Below are 15,349 nucleotides of genomic sequence, written 5' to 3' on the forward strand. Positions count from 1 at the left end.
AAGGGAAACCCTTTCTGTTGACACAGGCGGGAAAATGGCCACCCCTGATTAGCTTCAACAGCACAGGTAGCCAGGGATGCCCTGGAGCCACGTCGAGGAGGCCGTACCCAGAGCACATCCCAGATGGCGTCCTAACTGTAACTTTTTATCCCATCTTCCCACGAGAACGCCGCGAGCGCGCAACCCCCAGTGCGGGCAGAGCTCAAGGTCGAGATGGCGTCGGACACCCGCACGGAAACACAAAGGATTCAGGATGGCGTCGTAGCAGCCTCACCCTTTCCTTCTTCCAAAGAACCCACTACAAGTATCACCCCAAACTTTACCCTGCGTGTTGGGTTAAGCCCCGGCTCCTTTCTCTTCTACTATGATTCATTTTCCTCCCCCCCCCCCCTTTCCTTTCCCTATCCCCCATTCTTCCTTCCCACTCATCTTTCCAAACTTTTGTCTTTTTGTGAATTTCATCTCATTTCAATTTCTTTTCTCCTTCATTCTTCACCTCTCTCCTTCCTCCTTATTCTTCACCTATCTCCTTCCTCCTTCCATCCTCACTCCCCTCTTTCCTCTTCATTCTTCACCTCTCTTCTTCCTCCTTCCATCTTCACCTCTCTCCTTCCTCCTTGCATCTTCCAGTTTATCGTGTGTGTCGACATGAATTAATTAGAAAGTAAGAAAGTAGTAAGAAACTGTAATATAGACATAATTAATCAGAGAAATAAATAGCCGTGTGTACACATGTGTGCATTCGTGGCACTATGTACGCATTTCCTCTTGCTTGTATGGACGCGTATCTGTACGTACACATTCCCCGGGTATGTTTGTGGTCGGTTATAAGGAGTTCCCAGCTAGGCCTTTTCTCATGGAATATGCTCACTGAAAGTAGATATTGCAGAGATCGTTTATTAAAGATTTGGCACTCACCTTTCATCGTCGAAAGTGTCTACGTGAAAGCGAAGAGGATGGAGATACCGGATCGAAAAGGGGGGAGAAGAATAATAAAAATTCACTTAGGAAAGCGTCAAGTGACGACAGAGATAAATTCTCGGATTTCGTTGTGTGTGCTTGCGCGACGTCACTATCATATCCGGTCGAGTATTTGATATAAAGAGGAGGAAAAGATCATTAGTTGTTTGGGATCTATCAAGTAGGACGCACAAGGCTTGCAGTACGTATTGTGTCTTTGTTAAATTCAAGAACAGGGGCGGCAGTAAGCGACCCTGGGGTGGAGTGCGGGGCAAGGAATTCACAAAGCAAAGTTTACCAGATGGTTAAAAAATGTACTGTACTTTGTATGTGTGCGTGTGTGTGTGTGTGTGTGTGTGTGTGTGTGTGTGTGTGTGTGTGTGTGTGTGTGTGTGTGGTCGTGTGTGTGTGTGTGTATGTGCGTGTGTGTGTGTGTTGATTCCCAAGCGGGGTTCCGCCGACCATCACCAGGGTTTCCGCGAGAAACCGTAAAATAATTTTGTGCCATTAATAAACGACGGATAATCTCTTTCGTAATTCATATTCTTGATCACCAACACATCACAAACACTTTCCAGACGCCAACATACTCGTAAATGTCAGTCAGTACAATGTATATAGTAACGAGAGCAAATGATATGCGTATAATCAAGAAATAGATAGTCCTAATATACTATATATCAGGTATTTCTTGAGAGAGGAGAGAGAGAGAGAGAGAGATGAGAGAGAGAGAGTAGAGAGAGACAGTGACAGAGAGAGAGAGAGAGAGAGAGAGAGAGAGAGAGAGAGAGAGAGAGAGAGAGGAGAGAGAGAGAGAGAGAGAGAGGAGAAAGAGAGAAAGGAGAGAGACCAGTCCGTATACCTCAGAGTCGAAAGGAGAGTTCGAAAAATGCCTGAAATTTGAAAAGAAGTTTAAAAAAAATAGCTATTACGGTGGTCAATACATATCAAAGAGGTAAGTTAAACATAAGAAGTTTCTATAGGGATTCAGTCAAAAAGTTCCCTGTATGTTTGTAGAAGCCTGTACCCTTCCTGGTGTCTTTTACAGGTCCGTGAGTTCGTACGTGGCCGTGGATGGACACGTTATTGGATGATCATACTCTTTCTGAGACACGTTTACTCATTCACGCACCGTACGTGTTCGTGAAAATATGTCAGAGTGCGAGAGCACAATGATTTTCAAAATCCTCATTATGCGTTGAGTTAGTTTGTTGTACGGTGTAGAATACGGTTAGTCATTTTCATTAGAATTTTCGGATCGGGGGTCGATTCAAATTTTCGAAACAAAGACTTTTCTAAACCTATTGCAAGTCTCTCTTATATCATTACCATATGTTTTTTTTTTTTCTTGTCGTTTATCTTTTATTCAATCGTTTGCAGTGCTCTTCCCCAGTTGCCAGTCGAAGTACTATTCCTCTCCTTTTTATGATGATAAAAATCAACACTTCCCTTGTCTTTTATCTGTTTTATCTATTCTTTCAATGAAAGATAATATCATGTCAGGAATATTTTCATGATTATCATTGCTGTCAATAATGTTATACTCGCTAGTGATAATATTATAGCGGTGCCATTACCAATGATAGCAATAAAAGCATTAACAGTACTAGTAGCAGTAGCAATAACACAGTGGTAGAATTAGTAGTAATAGCAGCAGCAGCATTAGTAGTAGTAATAGTAGTAGTAGTAGTAGTAGTAGTAGTAGTAGTAGGAGGAGGAGGAGGAGGAGGAGAAGAAGAAGAAGAAGAGAAGAAGAAGAAAAAGAAGAAGAAGTTGTAGAAATAATAATATAAGTAGCAGCAGCAATATTAGTAGAAACACAGGTTTAGCATTAATAGTACTAGTAGCAATAGTAACAATGGCAACACAAGTATCAGTAGCAGTAGTAGTAAAGACGAAAAGAAAATAAACATCTCTGCCGAATTTGACTTGTGCGCTTCATAATTCATATGTTTTAGAATGGTTTATCTGTTTTGTACGCATTTCCGACATTTGTAGTCGACGCGTAGATCTGTTTTCCTGCGTTTAAAATATCCTTAAAGTGACGGTCTCCAGAAATGAACAAAATACACGAAGGGGAAAATCGCTTCACTTGACACAAAACTGCTTTGTTTGGTTCAGCTTCTAGATAATGTTCATTTGTTCAGCAATGTTACGTAGTTTCCCGTTTGTTTGAAAGATTTTCCTTTCTGTTGAGAAAAAAAATACGTGATATGCAGATGTTCACATGGTGTATATTGGAAAGAATCCGTGTGAATACATATACTCACGCAGCTCACACACACACACACACACACACACACACACAACCACACACACACACACACACACCACACACACACACATACAATACACACATCACCCTTACAAGCGTAAAGATAAACTCACAAAATTCTCCATACTAACCACACCTTCCTCCTCTCCTCCCTCCTCCCTCCTCCCTTTTCTCCCTCCCTCCCTCTCTTTCTCCCCGCCCTTTCTCCATTTTCCTCCCTCCCTCCCTTCCTCCGTCCCTCCTCCCATTCTCCCTTTCACACACACACACCACACCCACACACACTCACTCACTCATTCACTCACTCACACACACACACAAACACACACACACACACACTCACTCACACCACACACACACACACACACACCACAAACACACACACAACACTCACACTCACTCATAAACAATATGAGGTTGGAAAACACGTCTCCAGCCACAACCTCCATCTCTCCCCGTCTCTCACTCATCCTCCACCCCTAATTGCCACATACCTGAGGTTTTCCGTATACTCCTTCGAATTTCCTAAATCCTTCCCATCCTTGCTGTTACCGCCCTTCCTTGCCCTTATCCTACAGGACCCACCGCTACCGTCTGGCCCAACACACACACACACACACACACACACACACACACGTATTTTCCATTCATCTATCTATTTATTGATTAATTTATCTAATATAAGAAGAGAGAGAGAGAGAGAGTATAAAAAGAGAGAAAAAAAAAACAAGGGAGCAGAAGAGGCACACACTAACTGTAAAACCAACGCCGATTCTGTACAGGCATATCGGTGGGTCATGACAGGGCAGGTGCAGTTGGCGGTGGCGGCATTAGTCGCCCTGCTGCTGGCGACAAGGAAGTTGCAGCCACGGAGGCAAATGTCAACTTAAAAGACAAACGGGTACGAGGGAGTCTTGGTGGCCATCTCGCCCTCTGTGGAGGAGTCTTATGCCGGGGACATCATCGCTTCGATCAAGGTACGCTGACGAGAGTGTTTTTCTCAGTGGGAAGGTGATTCGTGGGGGAAGAGATGAGAGAGAGGGTGGAGAGAAAGAAGAGAGAGAGAGAGAGGAGAGAGAGGAGAGAGAGGAGAGAGAGAGATAGAGAGACGGTAATACAAGTTGACAAAGAAGGGGAGGAAGAACGCAAATTTTCACTTGAAGCTCAAAGCAGCGTAAGTAATCATTGTTTGGCGATCTCTCCTGCAGAAGACCATTAGCGATGCCTCTGAGGTGCTGTTTCAAGGCTACTCAGAAGAGGGCCTTCTTCAGGAACGTCAAAATCCTCCTGCCGAAGACCTGGACCAAGACGCCCTCTGACGCAGTCGCCCTCAACGAGAACTTCGACGTAGAGAGACATTCGGAGTGGTCCTTTATCCACACACACTGCTTTTGGCACACAGACATACACACACACACCACCACACACACACACACACACAACACACACACACACACACACACACACACACACACACACATACAGACACAAAACATTGAATCACATAAAAAAAACATGACCATTTCCACTCATTCATAAAACACGTGATTTCTAGACTGCACCTTCTCCATCGTTCCACGCAGGAGAGCGACTCAGAGTGGACGTAGGCACGGGAGTCTACGGCAACCAACCACACACAGAGCAGCCCGGAGGTTGTGGCGATCCTGGCCTGTACATTCATCTTACTCCTGAATACCTGGTCAATGACAAGGTGTCAAGCGTCTGGGGACAAGGAGTAAGCATCTGACTCGATAATACTTGATACCTTTCTTGACAGGTATTGGGAAGCCATGAACATACGGGAAATATAATTATCAATTCGGTTGTTGTTTTCCTGGTCGTTTTAGTTTTGGCATTCGATATAGAATTTTCTTTCGGACGAGACCCTTTTCATTGTGCGTCTTCTACAGGCAAGGTTTTGGTTCATGAGTGGCCAAACTACGTTGGTGTTGGTTTCGATGAAGTTGGCTATCCGGATGATGAGATGTATCCCCTATTCTATGCATCCCATAGCATAGTTGAAGGCAATGTCGAAGTCACAATCCATCCAAACCACTGTGCCAACGAGGAACTTTCGGGAAAGCTTAGGTACGATATTCTTCCCGTCATTAAATACAGCATGTCATGTAATATGACTTTATGAATGTCTAGTTTTTTTTTATTTATTTATTTATTTATTATATTTCTTTACATATTTTATTTTTTCATACTATATCTTACCTTTCCTATGATTTACTTTTTCACACATCTTCCTTTTTTCACATATCTTACTTTTTTCCCACATGAGATCTTACAAGATAATTTACTTTTACCACTTGAGATCTTAGTTTTTCGCATAATATCTGAACATCACATGGTATCTTACTTTTTTCACATGATATATCACGCATATAATCACCCGCCCCTCGTTGTCTATAAAGTCGCACTTTATATCAAATCACAGAGACATCACGGGGTCCGCTTGCTCGTACGTTAACGATCTCCCAGACAAGAACTGCCGCTTTGTTCCTGACGATGACCAAGACGCCGTCTCCTCGCTTATGTCCTTCTACTACATCGCAAACGTAAGGCTTTCGGGGTAATGCTCTTTCGGAAGGAGAGGCTTGTGTGTCCTTTAACAATTACAGAATTAGTGGTTCGTCTGTTACCGATGGGTTGTGGTATAAATCTATACGTGGATTGGCCATGCGAAGGTGGCAGGTCGACTGAATGTGAACTAAAGTTCAGACTGCCGAATCATACATCGATCTTTCTTGCTGAACTTTTTGCCATTGATAAAGCCATTGATTTTGCACTATCAACGACCCACGATAGAATAGTAATTTTTTTCTGATTCATTAAGTTCAATTAAAGCCATTAAATCATTAGAAACCACCAAAAATTAACTTCTGGGTAATATCATTCGTAAGCTACATGGTGCCAACAAATCAATCAAGCTAATATGGGCACCAGGCCACTCTGGTATCCATGGCAATGAGCAGGCTGACAAATTAGCCGGGTCAACTGGCGATCTGGACCTTAGCATAGTCCGTACAGATCTCAGGTGTTTTTGTGTCTCTTATAAAGCAAAAATACATCTCCTGTGGTAAAGTGAGTGGACCAACCTCCAACTCACACACAAATAAAACAAAACATAGAACTGTGGGACACAGCCCACAGGAAGGAGAGAAGGAGAAGGTCGTGTTGGCCCGCCTTAGGGTCAACAGTTCAAGATTAACCCACCTCACTCCCTATATTGAAAAAAGTTTTCCCCAGATGTCACATCTGCAACACAAACCTCACCCTTACCCATATCCTCACAGTTTGCAATAAATACAACACCCAGAGACAAAGATTTAAAAATTATTTGCAAATGAAAAATATAAATTTTACACTTTTTAACTTATTATCAGATGATGAAAAAATCATCAGTAATCACTTTTCTAAGGAGACAAAACTTTATGACCTATATATAGATTGATAGAATAAATGAGATCCATTGGCTTAATAACCTTGGCCACATGCCGCTGGTGATAGCCAAAAAATCCAACGAAGAAAAGAAAGAAGATGGTGGCAATGAGTTAGTATAAACCTACCGGTAGTTTAACTCTTTTTTCATTCAACGAAGGTCGAGGAGTTCTGCGGTGAAACGAAGCGCCAACTGGAGGGCACCAAACAAGCATAACAATAATTTGGTCGTCGTCCGTGTGGTCGATAATCAAGTCACATCCCGATTTCAAAGACGACAAGTGAATATTAACCTTTTTCTCCACATGCCATTGTAGATATTGAAAATCAAATGTTCTTAGATAAAAGTATTATTTGATAGATTTAGAGGAAAAACAAAACAGAATCTCTAAACATGTATTCTTGATCCTCAGCAACCCACAAACACAGACAGCCTCGCCGACCAAATTCACGGTGCTGCGTCAGGAGGCGGCTAAATTCGCTCTGGTCCTCGACTGTTCCAGTAGCATGAAGAATTACGACAGGCTTACGAAGCTCCAGTCGACGGCTAGACGCTGGATTCTTCACGAGTGGCTGAGGGCGCTCCGTGGGCATCATCAAGTTCGGGTCAGTTCAAGAGAAGTTTGGCACAACTCTCGGTTTACTGTATACACACGGCAAAACCCATGATCAAAATAGATCAGTTATGTGTGTATATATGTGTAGGTATTCATTTATTTCACTTTGAATTTCATTCACTGCAGAATGAGGGCGAAGGTAGAAGCTCCCCTTACAGTGATAGACGGCGAAGTGTCCCGGAAAACGTTAGCCGACCTCATAGATACGAAATTGAGGTCGGGCACCAGTATAGGAGCAGGGCTGTCCCTCGCCATGAACGAGGTGCGCCAATTCTTACTGACGCTGCAGCAGTGAAAGGGTTAATGAGGAACTTTTTCTGATTTTGGAACTTGTTCTAGCAGAATTGGGATTCATAGAGCCCGTAGATACATCATGCATTGAATATATCAAGGCATCCTTTGAGTAAAAATATTCTTAAAACCCAGCTATGCTAGATCAACAAAATTATTTGTCTGGTCGTACGTTCTGTTAGATCAGGATTGTCATGAAATTTCAGGGCGATTTTATGTTATTTCATGAAAATATTTATGCTTTCTTTTTTATTGTGGTAGAATGACATTAAAATTATGTTCATTGCATTACAGATGCTGAATGGAGAAAGAACGCGGTGATTTTGCTCATTACCGACGGCGAAGAAAACTCATTTCCTTACATTCGCAACATCGCGGCCAGTTGTGGCATCTGGCATCCGAGTTGTTACTATCGCTTTCGGGTCGGTGGCAAATTTTTGATCATATATATATATATTCCTTTATGAATCTCATTAAACTAAACTGAGCACACCTTTTCCCTTCATTTCTCATCATTTGACTAATTGTTCCTTATTGTCCTCCAGTGCAGCAGCAGACCATCAACTGGAGAGCATTGCCCAGCAGACAGATGGGAAAACATATACAGTATTTGATACAGACAGCGGAACCAGCTCCTCGATGCCTTCCTTGGGTCGCTCACGTACCAGCCTGGAGATACCGTGGCTGATACCAAAGTCAAGGTGTGTAACAGGTGAAATTATTACCAGATTGGCTACCTTTTTCTGTTGTATCTATCAGCTGGATCTTTCAAAATATATGTGTAAGTATAACTCCCTTTGATATTTGATTCCCTGCAATTAATGCAACACAGACCTCCTAACACTACCTTGTAAACTCGAACTCATTTTTCAGATACATGAGTATGCTTACAATGGAATAGATAAGCAAGTAAGTAAAGAATTCCCATCGATGCCTCAGTAGGACGCGACATGCTCTTTCAGCTGAAGACAAGCACCTTCAAGCACACTGTGTCTCGCCCTCACTTAGTGCGACCTAATGGATCCCGAGTAGAAACAGCGACCTTTGAGCCTCTTATTAGGAGTTGGACCATAAAGGTGCCCCTAGCTGAGGTAAGCCATGGACCCTGTCACGATAATTGAATTGATGGTGTTATGCTGCTGGTTTCATAATAACTTTGCCATAAAGGGCTATTTTTCCATTTCAGTTTTGTAGATCATGTTATAAGCTGTGACCAATTTCTCTCTTTATTTGACCTTGTTCAAGACATCAGAATAATGTCATTTCTATCATGCTCCCAAAGCCGGAAGATGGACGTGGATAGCCGATCTGTCAGGCGACAATAACTATTACATCAAGTAGACGTTACAGCCAAGGCAAGAAACCCAGACAGCCTACCTATCATTACTCGAGCTTGGTATGTTTTACGAAACAGTAGGTGCATGAGTTTATTCCTATTTGTGTGTCTTTATACACTCAAGGTTTTAATCCTAAACGGATAAACAACTGATTGCTTCCTCAGGCAAGTTCGGATCAAGTGGTGTTGATGCAACTGTTTCTCCAGTTATTGTATATGCAGAGGTGAAACAGGCAGCAACCCTGTTATTGGTGCAACAGTCAGGTAAGGACAGGCATTGTAACACACCAAGTGTAAATGATGATGTGTAAATAAATTTCATGTCACTGAACTTTATAACAGAATACAGCAATATATTGTTCACAAGATTCATGTTTCTGGTGCCATCAAGTCTGATTACTGTGCTATGTGTGCATGTTATCCCTAAAGCAAGTTGCATCACAGATCTGCGTCCTCCACACAGGGCGACATTAGCCACACGAGCACACCAGACGAGGCGATGGAGCTGGATCTCTTGGAAATGGTCAAGGTGCTGACTCCCCAGGCTGGCGATGGTATTTACTCCCGCTATCTCACGCAGAAACCCTTCTATCGGCAGATATATTGTCAGGGCTCAGGTAAGGGATCTCTTTTTAGTGTCCTTCTCGCGTAGCTAATGACACGATTATCTTTTCATAACTATAATACTCACTCTGAAAAGATGAAAAAGCATTGATGGGGGCCTATTGAGATGGCTAGGCATTATTTTGGGAACAACACACACACAAATGTAATCCCCCTTTTTTCTTCCAGGCATGGAGCAACGGCAGCGCCTTCATCAACGCGGAAAATCACGGCCGACCGTGCACCTCACCGAGGGCACGCTCGAGCTGCCCCGGGCCCAAGCCACTTGGTGAGTACGTTGCTTGCTTCAGCACTGAGTGGCACTGGCCCTCCTTGGAATAATGGGGGGTTGATTCTGGCCCAGCATTTTTAACAGCTGGTTTGAAATGACATGAAGTCTGGTTTCATTGTCGATCGTGATAACATCGTTCTCACTAAATGCATGGTTGGATTCCCTCTCATGATAAATATTTTTATTTTCTCTCTCTCTCTCTCTCTCTCACACACACACAAAACACACACACACACACACAAAATACACACACACACACACACCCCACCCCCACACACACCCCCACACACACACACACACACACACACACACACACACTCCTCCTTCTTTCCCAAAAGTTTTACAGGAACCCACCCTAAAGATTTGCCAGGTTGGTGTTAAAAAGTTTGGCTTCTTGTTAAGCCCTTTTTTATTGCCCTGTTCCCTTCGTCTATGGACTTGGACTAACCTGTGTTTCTTCTCTGCACTGTTTTGATCAGAGAGTGAATTTAAATTTTGAGTATAAGATGCCTTAAATCAAAAGCTTCATATACCTGATATATAATAGATACTCTTACAGTACAAAACAAATGCCAAGAAATTTTCCATCATTTCTATAGTCGTAACCTGAACTACCCAAACCGCAGAGATCCGGTGTACTGCTGTGGCTCCAAAGTTCCCTTCAACGCAGAGACAGCCGAGTCTGCTGGGAGTTCAACCGCTTTGCCGCAGCCGAATCCAAATTTAGGTGAGAATTTCCCTTTGGGATTGATTGGTAACGCTTTTTAAAGGGTTTTTTATTATTATTATTATTATTATTTTTATTATTATTATTGAGGTTTAGAATGTGTTACTGACTACTTGTACCACATCTGTGGTGTTTTGCAACATACAAAACCGAATTCTTGATATGGGGGGAAGAACTCGTTTTCCCTACGTGTATTAAGCAAGTTTGGACTGGTCAGAGAATATAGGACCCGGCGCCTAAATCTATGTATTGAGGAGGATCTACGTGGCACTGAAGAGGTTGATTACATTACAGATATAAAATTTTGCCGTTAGATGGCATACAAAAAAGAAAACATACTTTTACACGGGTAACTTAACACAATAGAATTTCAACCTTAGTTTAGGTAATATGAGGTATATCATAGATAAAGGAAATAAAATTACCCTTTATACTAATAACCATCTGTGATTATTCTAGCACGAATCTTTGACAGAATACTACAGTTTCACATACAATGCTCGAACTTCCCAAATCTCATAACCTGTTTTTTTCACATCAATCTCCAAGGCGTAGATAATCAAGAACATTCTTTTACAGGTGGCCAAATCCCCGAAACTGATGATGTACTACCCCCCTCTCGCGTCACAGACCTGCAGGTGGCTGGAACCTCCCAAGCCAGCCTGACCCTCACCGGGACTGCTACAGGCGATGACCTCGATTCGGGAGTAGGTGAGAGCACGGGCCTTTTACGAATGTCTTATTTCATTTTGTTTATTTTTTCTTTCGTTTATTAATCTTATCTATCATTTGTTGTATTATCATCATATTTATATACACATTTATATTATATTATATTTCTCTTATTATTTTATTCATTCATTTTATCTTATGTATTTTAAGGGGATCTTTTGTCTGAATAACACGGTAATTTTAAACAACTTAATTTTTTTAAAACCTCACGAATGGCATAATCACGTACTTGTGTATGTGTGGAAAAAAACACTAGGTAGAGGGAAAAACAAAATACGTAGGCAGTCAGGAGTCATAATCAGGAGTCTCCACTTTCATAATACGTGCTAATCCATAATACGTGCAAATTCAAAATACTTGCAAATTCAAAATACGTGCTAATCCAAGTACCCTTCCCGACCAGCGTTCCGGTTACGGGGATCCGTCTAAGCAGAAATGACAAGCAACTACTTGACGTTGATGCGGAGAGCATGACACTTCTGACTTTCGAAGATTCAGCACAGAATTTCGGAACTTTTTGTCAACGCGGGTGAACGGTCAATATTAAAGCTGGATTTGGAAGAGAGCTTTGAATAATAAAGGGGTATTACCTGACGCTACGAGCTTCAGACGATGAGGGAAAGTTGAGGTAAGGTCGCATGCAAAGTCATACGGCGTGTTTGCGTGTACATAAATACATACGTTTCGTTTGTAGCACAAAAGTATGTACATACACATACATTTCATATACATCAAAATTACATACACACATACAAACATGACGTACATAAGTCCTTCCCTCTCACTTCCTGCATCGAATAATTTTTTACGAAACCTCATATACCGAATCTCCGCTAAGACGACCTCTTCTCCAACAGCCCTTCTCGAACGTGGCCACGGCTTCATAGCGAACGAACCCGGGGGGAGAAGATCTCGCAATATGGGTCGTAATTACAACTTCAACCCTCATCGTCTTGATTTTCAGTCACTGCATGCGTGGTTGTCTCCGAAGAAGAGGGGGTATTAGGGTCCCCGTGGAAAATTGAGATTGGTGATTCGGAACATTTTTTTCTTGGTTGATTAATTAATTTATTATTGTCATTATTATTTTGATTATTATTATTATTAGTTAGTAGTATTAGTATCTCATTATTGATATTATTAGTATCATTATTGTTTCAGTATCACCATCATTATTTTTTATTATGATTTTTATTATTATCTATATTATTGTTATTAAATTTTTGCTTGATATTATTATTATTGTTTTTCGGTATTATCGTTTAAGTGCCATACGTTTAATTTCCCTGTAAATTGGGATGCCTTGCCTTCAACATGTGATAACCGCACTGTATTGTATTTTTACACCAGGCGCTGAATTCCCCCGATACGGATACAGCGTATTTTTTTCTTGTAAACTCAAAATGATTATCCTTACATTAAAAATTTAAACCTGCCATCAATAGATACTCCATACTTTCCATAGCTTTTTTTTTTTTTTACCTTTATTGGCGAGTGGGGACAAGTTTCCGTTTAACTTTCTCAAACGAAAATAAAAACCTGCTTTTTACAAAAAAAAGTTTATAACATCACGTGGTAACTTAACATATTTATTGATTTCTTGGATCCCAGAGTTTATCTCAGCCTTTAATTTTTTGTTCTCCGTGGTAACAGATAAATATTTTTTTTTCCATTTCCCAAAAAAAAAAAAAAAAAAATGTTGGTGACATTAACCCCAGTTTTTATTTAACAAATGAAATCTATCGAGGTGTCCTTGTCAAAAACTTCCCTGGAAAGAAAACTAACCGAGGGAACTTCTTGTAATGAAACCTTCAATATATCTTAGTGCTCCGGTCTCGATACAAAGGCTAATTACTTTTCACCATGTTCATCCATGCCCTTTAAGATCTAGTGTTGCAAAAAGCATAGGGGATATCATAAGTTCAAGTTCAGATCTGAACTGTCACACGGATGCTGATCTGTACTTCTAACAAAAAAAGGATGGTCCTGTTAAATGTGTCATTATTTACACATTGAAAATCAGGGTTGTACTTCAAATAACATGCAAACTCTGCCCACAAGAAAAGACCTAACTCTATGCTTGGAGTGCACAAGGGATGGGTGCTGATGTGCAACGCCTGTTTGTCTAATGCAGCCCAAAAGTGTTCTGATTAACTACCAGATCAAATAATTATGTTTCTCGACATGTCGGTATCACAGCTTAGTAGACAAGCGTTTCCAGTTGCTGGTTAAACCCCTGATCATAGCATACTGAACTGGGTTTTGGGAGCAACACGGTATCGTAGCTTTGTCAAAAAAACCACTCTTATGATACACTTGTCTCATCAAAAGATAAAACACAAAGCCATCAAACTCTGACTTTAGTATCAGTTTTTGTTATTTTAATATGTGTACTTTTGACATTAAAAGAACATGTGCTACCCACCGAGAAATAGTGGCCTTTGATGGCAAAGGGGTATGTCTTTTTTTTTCTTAGATAACTGTAAACTTAGTGCTCAAACTCCTTAAAATTACAGCTCGACTTAGATCTTCATTGATCCACTTTGCCACTTTATGTTCGCCTTCAAAAAATATTTTAATTTAAATTTTCAGAAAAGTGAGTCTTATGTATCTTTTAATCAGACAACAATGTCAAAAGCATCTTGATATTAGCTTGAAGTTTAGAAAAAAACTTCCTGACATTTTCTATTTCAATAAGAAATTTATCCTTCTCCGTACTAACCACAGAAAGCTGCTGTCTAATGTACGTATGGGGTCATACGAGGAAGTACTAAGGTTGCCATTCCCAGTATGTCATGTCACTAAGGATATGTTATGTAAAGATTTTTCTTCTTTTTGTAGATATCCTTCGGTTCTGACCGCTCTCTGTATACACAGGAAATATATATACGAGTATGGTTGAGACGACTGGGATCCAAAAAAAAAGCATATAAACCTTTAACCATTTTATTTTCAGATCGGCATATGTAGTTTAAAACCATTCATATAAGATAAAAAAATACAGTTAACATCGCATTTACAGGTTTTCCTTTTTTGTACTTTCCCAGTCATTCACTAGTTGGGTTTTCATTTCAATTCTTCACTTTTCTTATTCGCTCTTATCCAATTTTCTAAGCGACCGTTGGCTGCAACGTCCCCCCCCCTGTTGTGATGTTGCAGGGTACCAATTCGTGTGTCTAGCATGCATTCATCGCCTTTAGGGAAGGATATCGCAATATCACTCTTGCATTACATTAACAAAAATAACTTGTTATCGTGAAGCATGTCGTTTAAAGCGTCAAGTCCGCATTATCTTTATAAATGAAAATATGATTGCAATACACAAAACAAATTATTCACCTTTAGGGTAGTCAGTTTATAGATGAACGGAAATACGGGGTTATTGCTACTGTGACCCCTCACAACGCCCACCAATTCAAGGGTGTTCAGGGCCATTCCTTCAACCTCCCTCGTCACCTTCTCGCGCTTTTCACACCTCGTACATACATACAAACAACCACAAGCAGGGCGTCAAAAGCTTAAAGGTTTTGGTTGGTGTGCTTGACAGTACAAGTATCTGAAATTTCCCTTTTCTCGGGATGATGCCTTCCCCTTCAAGTGTTACATCTCCTCTACTTAACCTCTGGGTGCTCTGGAAAAGATTAGATAATTAATTTACCGCTGTAACCCTTTATGGGGGTGAAGAAAAGGTAGGAAGGGTGCGTGTTGATACGGAAAAGTAGGAAAGTATTTTGGGGGTGATTTGAGGAGCTTTCAGGTAAATGGAAAAAAAAGACATTTTTAAGGATTGGTCTGCGTAATTTTAGAGAAAAAATGAGGAAAATATGTTTGCAAAAGGGAATAACTAACCATAATCAAAGGGAAAATATTCTAATAGTACTGGTACTAAAACGCGAACAGTATAATACCTTTTCATCAAAATGCTGTTGTGTTTTGGGAGCCATGCTTCAGAGGCCATTCTGCTCGCCCTTCAGGAACGTGGGGTGCTGTAAAAGATATTGCTTCAACTGCGTGGATTTCAATGACACAAGGGAATTTTCCTTTAAGCTTTTTCAAAAAAGGAAAATTT

General features: G+C 40.9%; 1 pseudogene; it reads left to right on the top strand.

Annotated features, from left to right (window-relative positions):
- The first annotated feature begins 1,081 nt into the window (after positions 1 to 1,081).
- LOC119571765 lies at positions 1,082 to 12,167 on the top strand (annotated as a pseudogene).
- Positions 12,168 to 15,349: the final 3,182 nt, after the last annotated feature.

The sequence above is a fragment of the Penaeus monodon genome, unplaced genomic scaffold (genome assembly GCF_015228065.2).
Source record: "Penaeus monodon isolate SGIC_2016 unplaced genomic scaffold, NSTDA_Pmon_1 PmonScaffold_7878, whole genome shotgun sequence".
NCBI lineage: Eukaryota > Metazoa > Arthropoda > Malacostraca > Decapoda > Penaeidae > Penaeus > Penaeus monodon.